Genomic DNA, 22,651 nt, shown 5'->3' on the forward strand with positions numbered 1-22,651 from the left:
TCATCAGCTCTAAAGACAATCTGGGAATGGTGAAGAAAACTGAATAAACTGCATCAGCCTAGGGCAGTGGTGTGGTACTTTAAAGGAGTGATGTGTGGGAGGAACAAACTAAGTCTTAGTCTTATAGCTTCCTTTTTTAACAGAGGACAGACTGTGACACACCAAGGCTTCTTTCCTGGGAAATTGAGTAGGTCAGAGCTTTTTGTCAACCCTGTGCTCCTTTCCATGGAACTGATGATTCTGATGCATCAGGGAAAGTCACAGCCCTAACCACTCATTTTCTTTGGTTTGAGAAGGCAGGTTGAACAAAGTTTCATTTATTTTTCATACTCACAGTAAAGATGGATGTGAACTCAAGAGAGAGGTAGAGGTGGTTTTACAGGATGGCCAGAGCAGGATGTAAAATCAGACAGTGACTTGTGGATATGCAGAGATCTCATAAAAGCTGCATTAACTGTGTGCTCTGGCCTCGTATCACCTCATGCTTTCCAAAGCAGTGCAGTTCCTCAGCTGGGGGCCATTTCTCAGTAGCCCATGACTTCTTCTGTCCTGCGAGAATACAAGCCTTGTAGATGCTGGAGCACTCGGCTAATTTGAAAACAGATCCCAAGATATTTCACAGTTTACCAGGAGGAGAAAGGGGCTTCCAAAGTTCTGCCCGTCCCCTTCTCAGCCCTGGGCAAAGCTCTCTTTTCCCCACAGGCTCCAGAAAAGTGCTGAGGGACTGCTGTACTTGTCTCAGCAGAGAGTCAATTAACAGCCCTGGGCAGGACACCGGGAGCAGGGTGACTCTTCTCCAGCAATTTCTCACTTTCCTTCTTCCCTTGTGAGAGCTGAGGGATGGTGGCTGCAGCTGTCAGGGGCTGTGACTGTCTGGAAGCTCCCGGGGGCTCAGGGACACCAGTTCAGCTGATGGGGTTTGGGGCTGGGCAGGAGACAGAGATGGGTGGGCTCAGTTTGCAGCGTTTGAAACACTCTGTTAAATGGTCTTTACTGTAGGAATGAGCAGCTTGGCTGCTCGGGGAGTGGGAAGCACTGGCCTTGTCCCCTCATCCCAAAGGCACTGGAGGAGAGCCCTGCCTGATGGAGCTGCCAGGGCCAGGTGGGGAAGGTCCAGGGCAGTGGGTAAGGAAGGCTCTCTGTACATTCTGGGTACATTTATCTCAATGTTATCTTGCTGGTTGCAGACCCTGCCACAGCGTGGGTGTGGAAGCAGCTCGTTTCACCCTTTGGGTGTATTTGGGTAGCTGGATTGGGCCAGCTGAGTGTAGAGCTCCTGGTGTGTGCTTCTGTGATGTTAGGTTATTCTCTTTTATTCGCTCTTGCTTTATCCATCTTAGCTTCCTATTTGTCTCCACTTGCCTGGAAACCTGTAACACCTCTTTTTGTTGTTACAACAACTCATTTTCCATAGAATAGCATTCACATTGTTGTCTGGCTGGAACTGAAGTACCAAGGGGTTGTTTGGTACAACTGATGGCAAGGGAAAGGTTTGGCTGTCTCAGCGCAGTATTGGAGGAGCTTTTCTTTCTCTACATTGGGTTTATGAATCTCTTAACATTTCACAGGGGTTACAGAAACAGAATTTGGCTGATACAGCTGGCTTGGTTCTTCCACATGAAATTTTATGGCTGGGAGAGAATTTTTGGGCATTTTCAATTGGAATTACATGTCCCAGGACAAAGCCGGGGCTTCTGCAGTTGTTAAAAGGGGGAAAAAAAAGTCAGGGCTTTTGCATGAAATGAAGCTGTAATTCATGGGCAGTGTCCCAAATTAAAAGAAGAAAACAGCACTACTACCCCCCCACCACCCAAACTGCTGTCATCCACATTCAGTATTGGCAAATAAGATTTAATCTCTTGATTGTGTAACTGAGGAAACTGAGGCAGAGAGTGACCCAGAAATCATTGAGAGCTTAGAATGTCATTTAAGGGTTTTGGGGTGGGATTTTGGGTTAGAACTGTTGATTTTGGGTGTCTCAGTGCAAGACCTCTAATAGAATCTGGTGTTTTGGGGGGTTCATTTGTTTGTTGTTTTGGTTTTTTACATCAGCCCTGTCTGTGTATCCCATCTCATTCCCTTTCTCCACTGTAGGTGTGCACTCCTGTCTGTGAGGTGTATGCTGCCTTTTCAGTGCCCAATTCTCGGTGCTGTAGAAGTGACTTGTCTGAATGATACATGTATTTGAAAAATTCTTACCTTGTACCCATTTTAAGTAAGAAAGAAAAATTCTTACCTTGCACCCACCTTCTTCCTTGAGTAAGAAAATCTTCCTGCAGGAAATAGTTCCAACAACATGTACCCTAAAGCTAGAGGTTGATTCAGAGAAACCTACTTAGCTTTTGTCTGCTGTAGTGCACAGGTGAGAATGGGCTGCCAAGGACGTGACTTGCTATTTCTAAAATATACAAGTCTGATGCAAGGAACAGCAGATGTAGTTACAAACCTGCCAGAATGTCTCTTTCTCCGTGTGAGTGGTGCGTGTTGTTGAAACTGGGTCTCACTTTAAGGAAATAGCAGATGGGACTGTGAGAGGGACAAAGAGAAGTAAACCTTAACGTGTTTGGCATGTTAATTTGGGCTCTGACAGCTCTAAAGGGACTATCCCGGAGGGATGTGCTGCTTAGCAGTTTTGGCTTGCCACAGGTAATAAAAGTCTGCGCTCATGAAGAACTAAATGTACAAGTTTATTAAAACACGAGTAGACTGTTGTCTTTCTCGAGGAAAATTTCTTGTCCTCTTTCATCACACTTTATAGAGCATGTTGAGACACAATTGAGAACACTGCTGCTCTTGTTCGGAAGCAGGGAGTGTTCCTGTGAATGGGAAAGCTCCATTTGAATTAATCATGGGTGATTAGGCATCTAATAGACTCTGCAGCTCTTTAGATCTGAAGTCCACAAAACAGCTGATGCAAAAGTTGTGTGTGTGACAGTGAGTAAGAACTGTCGTGCCAGAGCATATGTACAGCTGTCTCTATAGGCATGCACAGGGGTTTTGTTTCCATGGCCTTGCAATTTCACACTTTGACCAGGTTATGTCTCACAGCTGTCTGCATCATCATTTATTCTTTCCCTCAAAAACAGGGTTAGTCAGCATTCTCTGGGCTTTTTTTGGGAATTGCAATAAATATGGAATTGTCAGGAGCGTGTGTGTCTAGAAATAATAAAAATCATCACCCTAAAGGAAAGATTGAAATTTGCAGGATTTGTTTGTGCGTGTTTGCTTTTATGAGCAAAGAATGGATGCATTAAAAAAATTGACCAGACACTGTTTGGAACATGCTAAGTGAAATCTGTGCTTGCTGTATGTGTGTATGTATTTGTCTGGGTGATTTTAAGTGATGGGAGAAGAAAACACACTGAGCCACTGCTTTGTAGAAGTCTCCCAAAGCCTGTTTCAGATCTAGGCCTACTTACCAATCCATTCATCCCCTCCTCTGGGGAGTTCCATGAAAGAACTTTTTTCTGCTGGCCATCTCTCTTTATGCTGCTCCATGTACTTATTGTGAGGAAGAAAGATCTTTTTGTCTGACATCCAAATACCTATTTCAAAGTGAAGTAAAAAGCATGAGATGTCTTTTTGTTCAGCATTTGTACAGCTCCTGCTCAGCAGGGCTGCTTATGATTGAGATCCTTGATCTCTATATCAATACAGAAAGCCAGTAAAATAAGCTGCTACCTGGGGCAGACCAAATTCCTAAATCTGACCAATGCAAAAAAAGAAAACCTCTACAAATGCCAAATAGACCATCTGCTAACGTGCTATGCCAAGTTTCTGGAAGATCAGCGATGCAACTCAGATTGTGAAACTATCTAAACCATTGAACAGATAATTGTTTTTGATAGGAAACTTCAAAGTTGTGAGTGAAGCTGAAAAAAGTGCTGCCGTGGAAGTCACAGTACCTGGGAAGGGAGCAACCAGACAACAGCAGTCCAGCTGAGTCCCCTGACTCCTACTGATGCTGCTGGACATGTCACAGGGACAGGCACTTGAGGAGAGGCAGCTGCATTTCAAAAGCCCGTGCAGACCAGAATGTTCTACTCAACCGTTCTATTCATGGTCTTGGAGAGAAACTCCCATGAAAGTACCTTTACTGAGACTTGAACACTGTGAGTCTGCTGTAATGATTCATACACAGGAAGGCACAGATCCTTGATCCCCTCTGAGTACTTGTTTGCATCCTGATGGCTTTTAAGAATGAATAGACTATGAGGTGCTGAAAGCTTAGCCCAGGCTGAGTGGGTGGAGGAAAGGGGATATTGCTAAATGAATGCTGTGCTATTTATTGCTGAGTGGATGCCTCCCAGATTTTCCCCTTGGTTTTTTTTTTTTTTTTTTTTTTTTTTTTTTTTTTTTTTTTTTTTTTTTTTTTCCCCAAGGCTGTTTCTGGGAGGTAAGATGCACCCACGAAAGTTCCAGCTGGACAACAGTGAGAAGGTGGCCACAGGGCTTGCTTAACATTGCTGCTCCAATGTGTGAGCTGGGATTAGGAATGCTCTAGGTTTATGCTCTCCATCTGAATGCTTGTGCTTCCCTGGTTCCCCTTTTGTGTGATTATGAGCTTAACCCTTTGGTGTTTTTGCTGTAATATGTACTGTATTTGAATACTGGTGAAGTGTCCCATGTGGATGCAGATAGAAATGGAAAGCTCTTCCTACTGCAGTTTTTTCCCAGATTAAAGAACCAAATTAAACAGGTGTTACAGACCCATCCACTGTGGCTTTACCAACAGGATTGGTCTGGGGTTTTTTTCCTACAGTTTCTGCTCTGATTGTGTGATCTTATTTTGCTCACTTCTGTCTTGTGGAGTGAGATGTTTCTTAGCCCTCAGTCCAGTAAGAGGCCATGGCTTCAGCCCTGGTTCTTCAGATGGCAGTGTGCCTGCCCTTTCCATAACTGTGCTACAAAACCTGCTGGCTTCTGTACTAAAATTAACTACAGGCCTATATGTTTGTATGATTGGGGCTGAGAGTACTGAAGCAAAACGTCCCAGAGAGTGTATGCTTTTTCCTTTGTAAACCTCTGACGTGTATGTGCTTTAAGTTTGTTCTTGAATTGCATCCGCTTTGCTGTATCCGAGTGAGAGTCCTTTTACAAGGAAAAATATTAGGTTGTGATAGCTGCTTTTGACAGGGCATGGGATCAATTTCTAATGTGACAAGGTAATCATCTCTGTCTCACTGGGTCTTGTGAAACCATCTCTCAATGTGAAGGGATTTATGGGCGTAGATCTTCAATGTCAGCAAAATAATGGATGTCATAGGACACCCATGGATATCTAATGAGAGGGACCTCCAGGTGCTGTCTGCAGGGAATTTAGGAAGGCATGGAACCAGTGGTGTTCTGCAGTGTGAGAAGGTCTGAAAAATGTGTTGCTGTCTTGTGTAGGTGAAAAGTGGATTTCATGGGTGTAGGGAGAGGCTGTGTGCTCAGGATCTACAACACAAAACGTTCCTGGAGCTATAAAGAGGTCTAAAAGAAAGCTTTGGGATTTGGAATGGAGCTCTGAAATGGAAGATTTGCTGTAGGCACAGTTTTGTGGACTGGAAAATGTATAGGGTTGTATTGATACAGCCCTGGTTTTTAGTAACCTTTTTTTAAAAAAAAAAAAAAAAAAAAAAAAGACTACTACATGTGGAATTATAAGTCACAGTGAAATTCATATCTAAAAAATGCCAAAAAAATTAAACATTAATGTTTTCCTTCATTTTTATGCATTCTCATTTTCCCCTTTGGCTTCGTGTTTTCCAAGTCACTGTAGCCTTTGATAAAGTTGCTACAAGGATGACAATTGTCACTTGTAGCTACTGAAGTTTGGCTATCTTCTGCTCCCCAGGCGTTCCTCATTGGTGAAGGCTAACTGTAATAACCTGCAGGATGATTTAGCATGTACTAGAACCTTCAGTAAAATAAGATCTGGATGTGTTTGGCTCTTTCTGTAGCCAATGGGGAGCAGCTGGACAGTTCTGGGTTAGTGTGGGGCTGAGACTGGTCCACACTCCACAAAGATCTGCCTCAGTTTTTGCTGCCAGTGGGCACATCTTGGTGCGGTGCTCTGCAAACCTTTGGCACACGAGCTGTTTTCCAGGAAGTCCTACTTCTGCTCTGATCTTTGGCCTTGTCCTTTGCCGAGCAAGGTTTCTTGAGAAGAGCTGTGCTCTGTGCTTCCAGGTACAGAGTTGACTATAGACTTAAAGTGACAGTGTCCTCCAGCTCTGGGAAATCCTCTTCAATGCAGTGCCAGGCTGAGGAGTGACACTTGTTTCATAGAATAGGATGGAATTCTTTGGTGTCTAAGTGGACTTGTTTGCTGCTTATTTCCAATAATACTGGAAAAAATGTGTGTCTTGGATTTTAGAGGAAGTAAAAGGCCTGTGGAAGGTGTTGATGCTGCAGAGACTTGAAGACAGATCTGCATTGCACTCTGTCAGTCAAAAAGGTGACAAAGTTACATCAGACCACTCCAGAAAAGGGGAGTGACTGTGATGTTTAAATCTGCTTTCAAATATTTCTTCCCCCAAGTTCAGGAATTTACATCCAGTTCAGATGGAGTTACAGCTGTTCAAAGAAGAGAGCACAGTTTCCTGCACCAAAAACATCCACTGCTCCTCCTTGAAGTCTGGCAGAAGGTGTCTTTGTGCTGTGGCAATCCTAGGCATTTGGACTGGGGGCATGGAGACAAATACCAAGGAGTGAGCTTTCAGTTGTTTCCACACTGATTTGTTTCCTGTGTGTTTTTTAACATGTGTTGTTCATGGCAGAAACACATGACCAGGAGATGCCTAATTTGGAGCACAGGTTGTATCAGTGCTGCTCAGAATACAGCAGGGTCACCTGGCTGGGCAAGAATGTGTGTGAGCTCTTCTCATCTTCTGCAGTCACAGGCATTTGTGCCTGTGTGCTCTCGTGCTGCAGCACCCTCCTCACTGCAGAGCATCTGTCATCCTGTGTTCCAAATAATCCAAAGCTAAAATGGGAGCATTCCCTTTCTCTCCAGCCTGAGCCCAGAACAGGCAGCAGAGTCTGTCTTAAAGACTTGCAAGTAAATTGTGCAAGATCTTGGCACTGAGAGTGTGTGGTGTGTGCAGCCACAGCTGTAGGAAAGGGTCAGGGGACCCTCTGCAGGACTGTGAACAATGCCAACATAGAAGCCCAGACTGTACTGCCAAATTACTCTCCCCAGTAACTCCTGGGGTGATGGAGAAGTGTACAAATAGGAGCACTGATCTTCAGCTCTGTTTTCCTTGTAATGGGTTATATCAAACCAGAAACTCTTCAAATCACGCAGAGGAGCAATTTTCCCAAACTGCAGGCTCCTGTTTTCCAGCAACGCATCAAGGGGAGGTAAATGGCAAGGAATAAAGCATGTTTAATTCAATGGGGACAACAGCAAGACAGATGGCTGGTGGTGGATCACTTACTGCAGGCCTGAGAATGCCAGCTTCTGGGTGGAGATGAGAAGTGAGAAAGTGCTCAGTTAATCTTGCTGGAAGCATGAGCTGCTCGTGCTTGTGCTCACCAGTCTTTTGAGCTGCTGTGGGAACTCCACTGTGGTTGTGAATGTGTGCTGTCTCTGAAGGTGCCTGTAGAAGAGTGATCATTCTTCATATAAACATCTTCCCTCTCAGGCAAACAAAACAATTTGTGCTTAGACAAGTATTTGCAACTCTCCCCCTTTGTAATTCATTTTTCAAGATGCTGTTACCATTCAGCTGCAGAGAAGAAATAATGCCATCCACCCACAAAGAAAGGGCAGCAAAGGGTCCACCATCTCTTCAGGCTAAAAATCGTTTGTTCAAAAGGTTTGGCAGCTGCTTTCAAATATCAAAGATCTTCAAAAAAGTATGGAATGGGTGATAATTGGTATGAGGTATTTGATTGGGTCTTTTCAGCCTGTTTCTCTTGCACCCCTTGACCTGCCTCTGTGCTGTACCCTGCCCTTTATGATCACATCTCTAAAAGACAGGGCCATTGCACATGAACTGCATGTGCTTGGTGGGACAAGGGGAATGTTTTCTTTTAAGGCAAAGAGAGTGCTGGTAGATGTTGTCCTTGATATGTTCCCCTTATACCACTGTAGATGGAATTTTCTGATTTCTCCCGGATATGGCACTGGGTGAAGGACTCCTGATACCTGTATTAATTTATTTGGGCTGCATACAGCACCGTCAGCAACACCAGCGTGGTAAGGCAGATCCAGAAAGCTCATCACAGATCAGTAAGGGACAGCACAGACTCATCTACATCTGGACCCTTGCAGTGAGCATGTTCTGTCTGAATTCCTGTGTGCAGCTCTGCAGGTAAAGTACCTCCCAGCATGGTCTGGCTGTCCAGAGCACCCATTCTTTCCAAACACCACATGTGTATAATCCCTTGATGCTATTTTTTCCCCTAAATAAAATGAGCAAATTTCCTCCTAATTGTAGCAAAATCCAGTAAGACTTTTCCAAAATTCCCTCTCCTTGGCTTTTAGTCATGGCATTTCTAATTTGTCCACAGGGAACTGTTAACAGAGCTGGACCCAACTCATTAGGTGCAACCCTTTATATTCCTACTTGCTACTGAAGTCTTAGCACTGCTTGGAAGCACAAGTCTTTTTTGAATGACAGAAGGCTTTGAGCTGGGTTTAGTACAGGAACAAATTTCAAATGAAGATAGGAAGAGAATATATTGTATGATTTTTATGCTTCAGAAGCAAAATGGCCACATACAACTTGAAAGTAGAACTGTTTGAAGACTCTGCACTATTTTATTTTATAGGAAGTTTATTTTTTTTTTGTATCCTACTGCGAGGGACAGATTGTTAACCAGAGAGTTGTGACACTTGAAGCTGGGAGTGCATTCAACCCACCCTGGTTCTTAAAGGGGACAGATAGCAACTGGTAAAGTCTCTTCTGGAAGGACTTGTGGTCTCCCACAGAAGATGTGGATGTGGTATCTCCTTCCTGCTGAGCACAGCTTATGGATGTTCAGGGCTTTCTGCTAATTTCACTTCACCAAAGACCTTCCTGCCCTACTACTAAGTAAGAGTAGGTAGGTGGCAAGAGCAGTGAGTTCTGTCCCAGGTAAGTCTCCTTGTGGAGTCTGAGCCAGCTGAGAAAAGGCTCCCCCATGGCCAGGTGAGGGGCTGGATTCCTCACAGTGCTGGTGCTCTGCTCAGAGCCAAGGATTTCCCTCGGAGCTAGGGCAAGCAGGCAAGTCTATGCAGAACTTAAGCATGCATCAGGAGGTGTAGATCTTTTCCAGGGAATTTGCTTTTCATAGTGGATTCTTCTGGTCTTTTCCTTAAGCTGCTGTACTCCCTGGCTTTAGGTAAAGAAGATGTTTCAGACTAATACCCATGAAATAGCCACAGCTGTAGTAAAGCTTTGTGTGTCTGAAGCACAGGAATAATCATTTCTTTCTTCCACCTTAGTACAGAGAATCAGCCAAGGGATGAATGAGATACAAAGTGCAAAGACCAAAAAAAGACAGCTGAAATAGGTAAAATATGCAAAGGCCATAATTCTTTCTATCTCCCCTTCAGATTCTGAAGATTGAAACTCTTTAAGGCAAGAAGGCTTTAACATCCAAACTGAATTCTTAATCTGTGGAGAATTACATTATGAGTAAAATCTATTGTATACAATTACAAGTCCAAATCTTTGCTGGTATAAATTATCACAAGTCCATTAACTGATGGTGACCCAATTCAGACTTGCATGCATATTCCTTCTGCTCCATTTGCACATTGCTGTACCAGTTTTATCAGATCTGTGACTGCCAAGTGACAGAGAGAAAGAAGTCAAATGATAGAGAGATGGTTCTGTAGATGCTATTTGAGTGCTGAACATCAGAAGCTTCTCTGACTCTTTCAAAATCAGACTTACTTACTTACTTACTTAGTAGCATCTATCATTATGCAATTCATCCTTTTCAGCCCTTGTAAACCCTTAAGGGTCTATAAATTACCATACAGGACAAAGTAATATATTGCCTGCACCAGAAATTACACAGCAAACTGCTGATGGAATTAGAGTGGAATTCTCTGTACTCTGTGTACTGTGGAGTGCTATCTACTATACAATAAATCACTTAATGCTTCTGTTTGGCAACACCTGATTGAGCAATAAGGTGCAAAGCAGCACATGATGAGATCATTTTATATATGGTTTAAAGCCCACTAAATCTATAAGGCAAAGTAGGTATCTCATATTTAGAGTGACCTGAGTCACTCCAAGTAATGCTGACTACCCACATTCCAGAGCTTTAGTCACGTTTTAGAGGTTACTGAATCAGGACTTGTCTGTGGATATCTTTGTCTGTTTGAGCAATTGCACTGAAGTTAATAACACTTGTTAATAAGGTACAACTTCTGGGAATTGGGTCAGATCAGGCCTTGTAGGATGCTTGGAATCATAACATGTTGTTCCATTAAACATGAACTTGTGTTGATACCTTTCAGTGCTGTAATAGATGCAATTAGTGGCAGCTCTTCTCCCATATAAACATCTGTCTTTCCCATGCAGATTTTCTGGTTAATTCTCCTGTGGACTCTTCCCAGGATGTCTCATGGGAGAGATGTTCTGCCACTTCTGAGCAAGGCAGATGTGTCAAAACATGCTGAAGAAGCATCTTTCTATTAACACAATAAGAAGGTGTCTCTGAATATGACCCAAAGGTCAAAACTTTAACTCTTTAGGCTTAATGAGCTGAGATGCTTGTAAGCAACCAGAGATTGTAAGAATGTGATAAAGCCTAGCAGGAGAAAGTGTAGTACAGATGGGATTAGAAGCAATTAAAACATTTGTTCATATGCATAAAGCTCCTCTCTTCAGTTCTCAGTGCTGCAGTTGCCAGCAGCAGAATGAGGTTGTGTAACTGGCCCCGTCTTGCTCAGGTGTGTGTACCTTGGATGAGGTACCTTGGATTGATGCTCCCCTGACCTCAGGGTGTCCTGGCTCACAGCCCTCTATCCCCTGCTCTTTTTGGTGAAGGTTCAGCCCTCAGGAGGAGAAGCCAAAATAGCTCTTCAGTGCAGAGAGGTTTGGATTCCTTCTCAAACTCCCAAGAGATGTTTGTGCTAGGGAGTGAAACAGGAAAGGTTTTGTTTTGTTGTTTTGGCGTGCATTGGTTCACTTGTGACAGCAGTTACACAATTGTACCCTGCTGGATCCCTGCTGAAATGTGTGGCTGGATCTCAGTTTACCTCCTCTATCATTGCATGTTCCAGCTTCTCTTGGTGGAAGGAGCCTTCAGCAGTGGCCATTGCTCAAATTCTGCTCTCTGTCTGCTGCAGGTGTGCTGTAAAAGCCTGAGGGCAGGTTCTGCTTTCATGGAGAAGCTCTGTAGCTCAGCTGATTAGCAAAGTGACTGAGGCCAAAGCTGTTGTGCACAGCACAGTGAGCAAAGGTGCTGGAGGAGCTGCTCTGAGAGGGCCAGGTGTCATTGTGACCTTGCTTGATCACTGTTTTATGTAAGTCCCTTTTGTCAGGCAAATTAATTCAAACACTGACGTATAACCAGCAGCTGAGAAATGACACTTAGTGTTTGCTTAACCTGTTGCTTTTGGGGGACTGCCTCAAACAGAGCTGATGCACTCCTGAAACGAATACTCTTCAGTTAAAATTGTTTAGCTCCTGGTTTCTGCTGGGTAATTTTGACCTGTTTGCAGTGGACAAGAGGCTTGCTCCAGTGCTCCTTTGAATTCCTTGATGACTAAAGCAAGATGTGTGTACCACAGTTAGAAGAGGTGGGGAAACTCTGAGGACTATAGAAACTGGTACGAGAGCACATTAAGGGAGGAAGTGGGTGATTTTTTGTTGCATATGCAACTTCCTGAGGTTACCCTGCCTAGGGCAGCACAAGGGAGGGGGAAAAAGTGCTGAATTGGGTAATAAAGGCTCCTTTGGTTATGAACTTGCATTATGCTGACTTAATTCACCATCATGCATGAGTTCATTCAGCTTCTTACAATGTGCAAAGCCTTTGTAGCCACTGAGAAGTGGGGCTTGCCCTACTTAACTACTGAGGGGAAATTACTTAAGGGACACAAAGGTCTCTATAAATTTGTTGTGATATCTTGTGTACTTTGACATTTGTTTGTTCTCTCCCTTTCCAGATTCTTGGGCTGCAGTTTAATAAACACAACAAATTTACCTTCTTAGCTGTTTTTAACTGAAATTGGTGGAGCAAAATTACTTTCAAGAAGTAGTGCTGCCTACACAAATCTGATATTTCTACTGCACTCATTATTCTCCATTCCCATGTCTTGACCCCTTCAACAAAACATTTTCCTTCATTCCTTCATAGAGCCTTCCATCTTGCCTTTCTCCTTAGCAGTTAGAGGACAGATAAAGCTAATATCTTGCCTTAATCTGATCAGGGAGATGGTGAAATTTTTATTAGCCATTTACAGACTCTCTAAAATGTATTAGCATGCAGACAGAGGAAAAGAATTGCTCAAGGAGCAGCAAGATCAAGGCTACAGCTTGAAGTAGTTAGTTAAAAATAAATTGAACAATGAACAGTGAAGGATATATATCTAGGAAAAGAATACTTGGCAGTTAGGAAACTCCTTGACAATTGCTAGTTTTTCGTAAGGGGTAAAATGGAGTTGGTTAAACCAGATGCATTTCTAGAGCCAGGCTGTAAAGCTGGGGCCCAAGAATGAAGTTTTCCAGAGTCCAAGTGCTACATTCTGGAAGGCTGACATAGATCTTTCTCTTTAAGACTGAACATTACTTTTTTTCTCATTTTATTTTTTTTTTCCCAAGGAGCACATCCCCAGCACTGTGTTAGTGCTGCAGTGGGCTGAATGCAGAGGGAGGAGGCTGCCCTGCTGAATTGCTGCCTTATCTCTCATTCTCCAAATCTGCTGTAACCCTAAACTGAGAGATCTCAAAGGAACAGGCTGGTAAAGAATGCTTAATCAACTTCACCATAGACTTGAGACTATTGTCCATGTGCTTTGTCTCTTGAGTAACAAAGGCACATTGATGTTTCCAAGATGAAAATATGGAGTAAGTTTTCTAACCAAAGTAACTTGAAGATTAACCAGTACCTGGTCCTTGCTATAGTTTTATATTTGCAATTGGTAACGTGATAGCACAAAAGTTACTCCAAAGTTTTTAAAAATGCAGCTTTTTCTGTAGTAAAGAGAGGATTTCACAGGCAGCAATAACCTGATTTCTCTGGGAGGCTTCTGCATTAGGCTGTCTTTTGTGTTTTCTTGGAGAAATAGTGGGGTGGGAGGAACTTGAGCCCAAAACAAGACTGAAATATCCTTTGAATGGTCACGTACTGCCATCAAAATCATCAGACTTCTATTGCAGAAATGTATTTCTGTGCATTTCCCCTGTAGCCCAGTGTTGTTTTCTCAATTCTCAGCTCAGGGGCTTTATGTTTTGTCACAATGTCACTTCACAATCATCTTCCTGGGAGCTGCAACCAGCTGAGCAGAAACAAAACCCTGACCATCTTATCTAGTGGTGGAAGGTGATGCTAATTTTCTTTAGGATATAACCTCAGGTTTTAAAATCTCTTTAAGGTAAGAACTAAGGATTTGGGTTCCACTGTTCTCAAACCAAAACTGAAGTTGCTGCTCTCTTTCCCAGAGCATGACATTTGCAAATGTGTCTTTTGAGGGCTGGCCTCAGGCTGTGTCTGTGGGCTGACAGGACCTGCTGGAGGCTGCTGTGGTGGGAGTTGGATGTCCCCCAAGCTTTCAACCTCTGCTCAGCTGCCATCAGTGACACCTTCTCTGTCTGTGAGTGACAGAATGTCTTGACAGCTGGCAGCACCTGCTTGTAAGCCAGCAACCCCATCCCTGGGGATGTTGCAGTTTGTTGCTCTTTTGCTTCTCTCACATCTCTCCAGGCCAGTATCAGTGTGGGTTTGAGTAAAGAGAGTAAAGGCTGAAATCAGAGAACAAACCCTGCCATGCTGTACACCTAGTGACCAGCCAGGTGCTCACTGTGGACCTGAGTATTTTGGCTGCTCCTCCTGCTTATTATTTGAGTCTGGAGTCAGTTTGTGTTTCTGCACACACATCAGTAATCACCTCGAGGGCTTCTTGATGCAGGGAGTATTCCAGGCATTGCTCTCATTAGTGGTGCCTAGTTGGTGAAGGCTGGCTAATGGTGCAGATGCTCCTCTGGAAAGTGAGGCTTCCCTTTGCCAGGGGAATGAAAAAGCAGGAGGGTTTACAGCAAACACAGCTGCTTGAAGGAAAGGTGTGATGAGCTATCACAATTATGCATTATTCTTTAAATATAATTTACAGCATCTGCTCCTGTCATTCCTAATTCATGCGTCAAGCTTGGATGTGCCTTAAGCTGTGATCATTTGAACATAATAAATCTGGGCTTCCTTCTGTTTTCTCTTGGTACGCACATGCTGACAATTTCAGGAGATTAAATGTGAGTTATGTGGCACCTCTGATGAGACACAGGGTATGAGGCAGCTGGTATTAAACACCCATCCTGAAATTCCCACAATACCCTGTCTTCTTCTCACCTCTTGCCTCCATCACAGGAACATGCATTAAGAATGAGGAGTGAGGAAGAAAGGAGGATATGTAACTGTTCTGTTAAACTTGGAAGTGGATCTATATGTGGGGCAGAAGGGATTGTAGACTGGGTTATGTTTTCTCTGTTGGCTTATTGCCTCTTGACAGGAGGGTTTGTAACCTTGTAGCTGTTGTTCAGGTCATGGCAGCCAGCTGGATGTGTTACTGAGAGTGTAAAAGGGAGTAATAATGGTAGTATGTGAAAAAATTCAAAAGGTCTAAATAATGAACCTCCACACTGGCCTTTAATAGAAACTGAGCCACATTCATCAGGTCTGATGTGGCCTGTGGATAGGCAGACACAGTTCACCTCTTTTTCGTATCTCAAAGCTGTTATTTTGGTGGTAAAGATACAGTTTGAGGTGCTTTTACTCTTCCCCTACGTCCCCACCCCTTCTGTGGTGCAAAGATAGCTGTTGACCTAGAGCATCCCTTCCTTCTCATTAATTTTTCATGCTATAGCAGATATTTATCTTTAGGCAGGAAGTGACGGGGTTAGTCCCTGCTGAGCTGTCAGATCAGCAGAAGCTATTTGAGAGAAATCTGACTTACACAGAAGTAGCTGTAAAAAGGAATGAGGAAAGAGAAAGGAAGGGTGGTTTAGACCAGGTTAAGGTGCAGCTACAGAGCTAAACAAAGAGGGGCAAAAATAGAGGCAAGCATATGATGGCAAAAAATATTTCTTGCCCTTTTTAAATTAAGAATTTAAACTCTTTATTTCTGTCTTGGTTTGACAAAGGCTAGATGAGGAGAAAAATAATGCAAAGTAAGATGTTTACAAAGGAAGACCTTGCTTTGCTTTAATATTGAAAGGCAAATTTTCTGAAATTTTTGGAGCAGTAAAATTGCAGTGTGAGCAGGACTTTTGTTTCTTCTCTCTTCCCACCTTTTTAAAAAGCAAAACCAACATAAAAAACCCTAAAACTTAAAAACCCAACAAACCCCCTTCCAAAAGACGGCTGTGTCAGAAACAAAGTGCTGACAGTAGTTTTATGACATGTGAGGTGTGCCTGAGGATGCTGTTATGAAGCTCTTACACAAAAAAAAAGACTGGTGGAAGAAGACAGTGAGTACATCCTGCAGGTCAGTCTAGAACAGCCAGAAGCTTGGTGCTCCCACTCGGATCTCTTCTTCCAAGGAGCAGGAGCAGTGGTGTGCTCAGGCAGCCTTCCTGGACAGAAGTTAATTCCTGTACTGTGCCGTATTTCTGGGATTCAGGACACAGGTTTTCCTTGTACCTGTCCTGGGTAAACAACAGGACACACAAAACCAGAGAGAGGTGGGGCAGTTGTATTAAAACACCACCAACAACACAAAACAAAACAAAAACCAAAAAGTGAGATATGTAATATGTGCCCTCCACAGCTGATAAATTCAGGCCATCAAAATATTGCCTGTTTGAGGTCCTGTGGTCCTACAGAGCTGTTTGCTCCTGTGCTGTGTGCAGGAATAGCCCACTAGCTCCCACAACGTGCCAAGAGTGGCTGTTCCCAGACACAATCTGAGTGACAGCAGAGCAGGGCTGGCTCTCCGGGGCACAGCGGTGTGCCAAAGGACCAAAGGCAGAGACAAAGACAAAGGACAGCTCTTTCATACTGTTTCCAAGAAAGTTTGCTACCAAGGAGAGTGCAAGGATGAAGGACACTGAGCCCTGGTGTGCAGGGACTTTTATACAGGGAAGGTCTAGGCGAGGATACACATTTTCAACCAAAAGGGAGGGGACTGGGGAGGATCACAAGGCAGGGTTTGCAATCCATACACCACTGGGGATGCGCAGAAGGAGGGGAGCAGGGCACACAAACCAATGGGGCTTCGAGTAATTTCCAAGGGGATTTCCAAAAAAATGGAATGGGACAAGGCAGGATTGACAACTCGGTAGGAGGAGGGACAGGGAACCATCTGGATCAAGGGGCGGGACTAGGATGAGATAGACAACTAGGTGGGAGGATACAATTTAGGGCTGAACCAGCAACACCAGGGGGAATCAGAATGATCCCCCTTGGGGTGAAACACACCGCAACACTCCTGGATACAGATTGCCTTTTACAGCTGTGCTGTTTTCATTGATTTTCACGCTGCTCAGCAGCTTGGAAAGTGTGAAGAAATCATGGTGATGCTGATGCATCTAATGTTTGTGGAATCCCCTGACCTCATGCATCTTGATGTGCCATGGATGCTGTGGCAGATCCTGGGGGAGCAGGAGGGTCTGTGCTGGAGGGAAGGTAGGCTGGAAACATCTGTGGCACTACAGCTTGAGTCTGACTTCTTGTTTTGAAGTTTCTGGTAATTTGAACCCCAAACTGAACAAAACTAAAACCCTTTTACGGACCGAGTGACAGTTTGACTAAAACTTGGGATTCTTTGGGAGGGACTGCTGGTTCCTGAGAAGGGGCACATGTGGGATCATTGGGGTTGGGAAAGAGCTCCAAGACCAATGAGTCCAACCTTTGACTGAACAGCACTTTGTCAACTAAACCACAGCACTGAGGGTCTTGTCTAGTTGTTTTCTTGACGACACCCAGTGACAGTGACTCCACCACTTCCCTGGGCAGCTTCTCCAAGGTTAACCATGGTTTCACTGAATGTGTCCAGACTGAACCTCCCCTGGAACAGCTTAAAGCCATGTCCTCTTGTCCTGTCACTTGTTACATAGGAAAAGAGATAGACCCCCACCTCCTTTCAGGTGTTGTAGAGAATGATAAAGTCCCCCCTGAGCCTCCTTTTCTCTAAGCTAATCACCCCCAGATCCCTCAGCCATTTGTTGTATGATTGACTCTCTAAACTCTTCACCAGCATTGTTGTCCTTTTCTGGACACTCTCCAGCAGTTCCACTGTCTTTGTTGGAGTGCGGGACCCAGAACTAGATTCCAATAAACTGACCGCAAGTCACAGAATCCATTTAAAAATCCATGCTTTTTTTTTATCTGCTTCTTACCCACAAGAGGGATGTTTTATCTGGGACTGAAGCTTAATTAGAACTCCCAGAACAGCAACCATTGAGCTTCTTGTTACGGGTTTAGTCTGTGATCGGATGTAAAAGCATTTCCATATGCCTCTTGTTACAGTCTGGGCTGATGCTGGATCCTGCTGCAACTTCTAAGATCAATTGCTCATGTTTTTAAGGTGGGAATTATTTGACTGTGACCATCTCCTTTGGAGATTCTACGCACTTGTCCTCTTTCTGGTGATGAGATTATTGCTTCTGGCAGATGAGAGCTCTGGAGAGGGTTGTAAGAAAGGAGAATATCTTCTCTCCTGTTAATTCCACTGCAGGTGGTTGGAACCTCTACTTCAAGCAAGGTGAAGGTGCAGCAACACTGAACTTGGGGAAAGAACTTGCAGATGGTAAAATAAAGACTGATGGTGGGTGATTTGGGGACACTTGATGTAGGCTGTAGATCTGCAGTGCTCTCTGCTGTTGCATTGTAGCTCAGAATAGCTATTAAAAAGCTGTTTGAGTTTCAGTCTTGGTAGCCTTGAGCATTGGCCTGGACAGTTCAAATAACACAAAGGAAATAGTGGAGCTTTAAAGGACAATTATCTGTTGAAAAAATAAACAGAACCATCAGGATGTCAGACAGCTGCATTCCTTTCACACTATGCCATAAGTCAGGAAAAAGAAAATGATAATTTTCTTTGGAGCAGTGATAGCTGTTTAACCCTCTCACCTTTCACCATGGCTGCATTTCTTTAGCTATGGTACTATTTATTTATGGGGCTATTTATCAAATACATAAAATTTATGGAGGCCCTTTTTCTGGGTTAGGTGTAGGTAGCTGCCCACCTCGGTCTGAGCCCTTCTTTCCCTTCCACTTCTTAATTGTGTTCAAGGGACATTCCTGCCACTCTGCTAAAGCTGAGTTAATTACCTTGGAGTTTCCTTGAAAAAAGGAGCTGGAACTACTTCTTTTGGCTACTTCCAAATGCCTGTTCACTCTTGGTAGGATGTGGAAAGATAGACTGCTGTGGAAGATGTTGGGGAAAACACTTTGAGGACCTTGGAGGTTGCTGGATGACTCTGTGATACTGGAGAGTCCAATATTTGCATTTCCTTCCTTGTTGTAACAGAGGAATTTTCAGTAGTCTCTACAGGAACTGTTTATCTAAAAGGTTGCATTGAGAGTTTTGAAATAAACATGTGTTTTGGCTGTGACCTCTTTATTGCTTTTTTTGGTTTCAATGCAGGACCTTAAGGGAGGTGGGAGGAATTGCAATGGTGAGATCAGCAGATACAGAGCTGGAGATTTGGAGCTCTTTCCTCCTCCCAGACCCCTGGCCAGATTGGAATTTGCGTAATCCCATATTTACTTCCCCTCTGTGTTTTCAGCTGGTTGGAGCACTCTTTGCTTTCTGGTAACAATCTGCTCTTTATTGCTTTTAAGGTAGAGGAAGAATTTTTGCGAGGAGGAGGCTTGAAAAAGCCCTCTAGCAAGAATGTCAGGGCATAGCTGCCTGCAAACTATTGTTGTAAATAAAAAAGCTTTTCAACAGAGCTGTAAAAACCAGTTTTGTAAAACATTTGACTGAGCCATTCACTGAACTAGTTTGGAGAACAGACTACTTGTTGCCAATGTCTGATAGAAAATTTGTTTCATGTCTGTATTTCTGTCGGGCCTGGAATTCTGGCTTTATCTAGACCTGTTCAGGACTTGATTTTCTTTTCCCAGTCTAATTTGGCACCACACCGTTAAAAATAAGTTCACTGTTATTAAGGTTTTAAATACCTTTGTCGTTCTCATGTTTCACTTTTGGTATCAAACTGAATTTGATGTACTGAACTTTACAAGGTGGACTTGAGACTGAAAGCAGATGGAATAAATTCTCTTATTTCTGTCAGTTTGTGGTTTTTTTAAAGGGAAAGAGGAATTAATTTCATCCTTTCTGCCACTTAGGCTTCAAACAGTAATAATTTGGAACATATGGTAAGTGGAAGACTCCAGTCCCTTTTGCTGAACTGTTGTAGTGAAAATTGTGTTAAGATAAATCAGGGTGAATCATGCAAAGAATCAAAAAGTCAGATTTTTTTAAATTTTTTTTTTTAGTTATTTGCTAGGGGAATATTGTCTCTTCAAAACCATGGGAATAAATGAAAATATTATTTCTAAGTCGATGTGATCTCAAAGCAGAGGCAGCCCAGTTGTTATGCTGTTCAAGGCGTCTCCTGTCATTCCTGGTCAGTAAAATTCAGTGATAGATTTGCTCAATTAAGAGTAAGTCTATTCCAATAACTGTAAGCGTAGTTTACGATAATGATTTCAGTTCAAAGCATCAGAAAAGGAGAGGAAAGAAATGTTATTTGACACATCAATATACTTTTTTTTTTTAATCTTAGGCTGTCTTTCCCACAAAAGAGCAACATATTTTCTAAAAGCTATGGTTCATAGGTACTATGAGATCTTAATTTAAGATATGTTTTTAATTCAGTTACACAAACCTCAGCGTTTATACAGTGAGTGTTGCAAAATTGAAAGCACATCAATCTTTTATATGGGAGAACGATAGTTAAAATTTTAAATATTGTTCTAAGTCCTCCTTAAATATTGCTGGCTTGACTGTCACAACATTGATTAATGAAAAACTATGGAGGAACTCTTAGAAAAGAATCTAAATTAGATTTTGGAATCCAGAAGTGGCTTTCAATATTTCAAAACATGTTTACTAGCATCATTTTTTGATGGAAGTACTTTTTCCACAAGGAAGAAAACAAAATAATAGAGGATTTTAACACCAAGGTGCAGTGAAAAGAAGTGTTTTTTTTTCCAAAAAGAGTTAAATGAGCATTCTGTGGCTTAGTCTTTGAACCATTTGGTGTTTAAGGGTACCATGGGATTATGTTGTTTTCTCTTTGAAATTAGGACATTGAAATTAGACAGTGACTATTTAAAGTAGAAGCTGGAACTTGCTGATAATCACAAGACAGAGCTGATCACAAGCTTCAAAATGAAATAATGACATTTGCAATCCTGTGAAAGAAGCCTTTTTTTCTTCCTTATTTGACAGTAGGAGTTAAGTGTGTTATCTGGGCCCAGATGAGATCAAGGACTTTCCAGAATGTAGCACAGCTTTATGTGATTCACAGTCCATGGTAAAGCAATCAGTTCGTTGTAATCTCTGAAAGGGGCAAGTGCTAAATCACTGAATGAGTTTTCCTCATGGTGACAGTCCTCCAAACCCAAAAGTCAGTATGTGAAACACTTGGGTTTTGCCAGCCCTATGCTCAAGGTTGTGTGTGATGTTTAATCTTGACATCATGCCAGAGATGATGCAAAAAATCTTATATCAATATTCTCATCTTTAAATGAAAGACTTACAGATTATGAAGTTCAAGGAGTGGCGTAAGAATAATAATGTGACAACCCAAGAAAAAGTTTAAATATTTCTGGTATTTGTTTTCCTGTGAGAAATGGATGTGAACACAAGGAAATGTTCTCTTGGTGGGAGCTGATACCACTCCTGGTGTCCAGATGAGTGTCCCTGCAGTCTCCTACTGCCATTCTCCCTCTCAGGGAATGGTGCTGCCTGAAAAATCAGCAGTTATGGGAAGAAACTGGACATAAAGACATTCTGAGCACGGACAAGTGCATCACTCATCAAGCAGATCATAGAGCAGAGCCTCTCTTGTGCTCTGTGCACTGGAATTGTTCAATGTACGTCACTTGGTGGGAAGCTGATTCTGTTTCTCTAAGTAGTGTTTCTCGACAGAACAGGCCACTGTACAAAAGCAACTTTTCTTCTTTGTTTTAAATGGAAGTAAGTGGGAAGTCGCATGTAGAACTCCACTGTTTTCTTTCTCAATATAATTTCTGATTTTGTTCTGAGCATCTCATCCTCTGAGAAGAGTATTTCCAGAGAAATAAGATCTTCCTCCATCCACAGTTAAGCTGTTATTGCTACAGTGAGTTTTGAATTTTTTCCAATTGGAGAAGGAAATTCTGTCTTCTGACAAAAAAATAAAAATGAAAAGAAAAAAAATCTTTGGTTTTTCACTGGATCCAGAAGATTCCTTAAAAAAAATTAAGAGCAGATTTTTCACACAAAATTTGATTTAGAGACCCTGTTTCTTGTTGAGAACATTTGGGAGAAGAAAGATGCAGCTTACCCCAATTATGTGATGAGCAAGTTTGTAACAAAGTTTGTAACAAAGTTTCAAATTCCTCTGTGAAAAGTAAACCAATAAATAAGTAGAAATTAAGCCAGTTGATAGAAATCGTTCAAGAAGAAAACTTTTGACACAGACAAAATTTTTCACAATTCTTAGAGATGCAAAAATACACGCTCTTCCTAGTACACAGTTTTGGACAGATGCCCTGTGGTGTTAAGAGCAAACAGATAGAGAAATCCATTCCTAAGGGACACCAGAGTCAGTTCAGCAGGCACTTGTGCCAGTGTTAATGGCTTGCTAAATATCCTGTAAACAATAGTGTTAGTAATTGCTTTGTTTGTAGTTTCTTCATTCCCAGAGTAACAAATTATGATGAACTTCTCTAAATCCGTTTTTTATGTTTAAACCCATTGATGCAATTAACTGTAACAGAATATTCTATCGATTGTGAATATTTCACGTATAGGAACTGTGCTCTGACAGTGAAAGGCGACCTGTGAAGGTGCTGCTGTGGTTTAATTCGAGCTGGCAGTTAAGTACCATGAAAGCCTGGTGGATGGGGAGGAGGATTGGAAAAATGAGGTAAAACCTCTGGACTAAGATTTTTTATTTAGATCTGATAGACCTTCAAATATAAATGATTATTAAAAAAAACAAAAACAGAACAGGCATGACTCTCCTCTCTATCCCCCCAGATTATTTGGGGTGATTCTCTTGGAAGAATGATGGAGTCTGACACTCTGAGTCTCTTCTTAGACTAGTTCCAGTGGCTTTAAATGAAAATTTCAAGGTGTATTGAGAGGTGAACAAGCAAAAGTAGAGGGGATAAAAACAAGATACATTTCAGTATGAATATCAATCAGTTCAAGCAGAACTCTTGGGCTTGATGAGGGAGCACAGTTTAGTATGCCAGACTACAAATAATTTGACATTTTGGTTGGTGCCTTGGTTGTTCTGTAGTAAGAAGGGAGATGCAGAGAACTAGCAACAAAACAAAA

The sequence above is a fragment of the Sylvia atricapilla genome, chromosome 11 (assembly GCF_009819655.1).
Source record: "Sylvia atricapilla isolate bSylAtr1 chromosome 11, bSylAtr1.pri, whole genome shotgun sequence".
In the NCBI taxonomy this organism is placed as follows: domain Eukaryota; kingdom Metazoa; phylum Chordata; class Aves; order Passeriformes; family Sylviidae; genus Sylvia; species Sylvia atricapilla.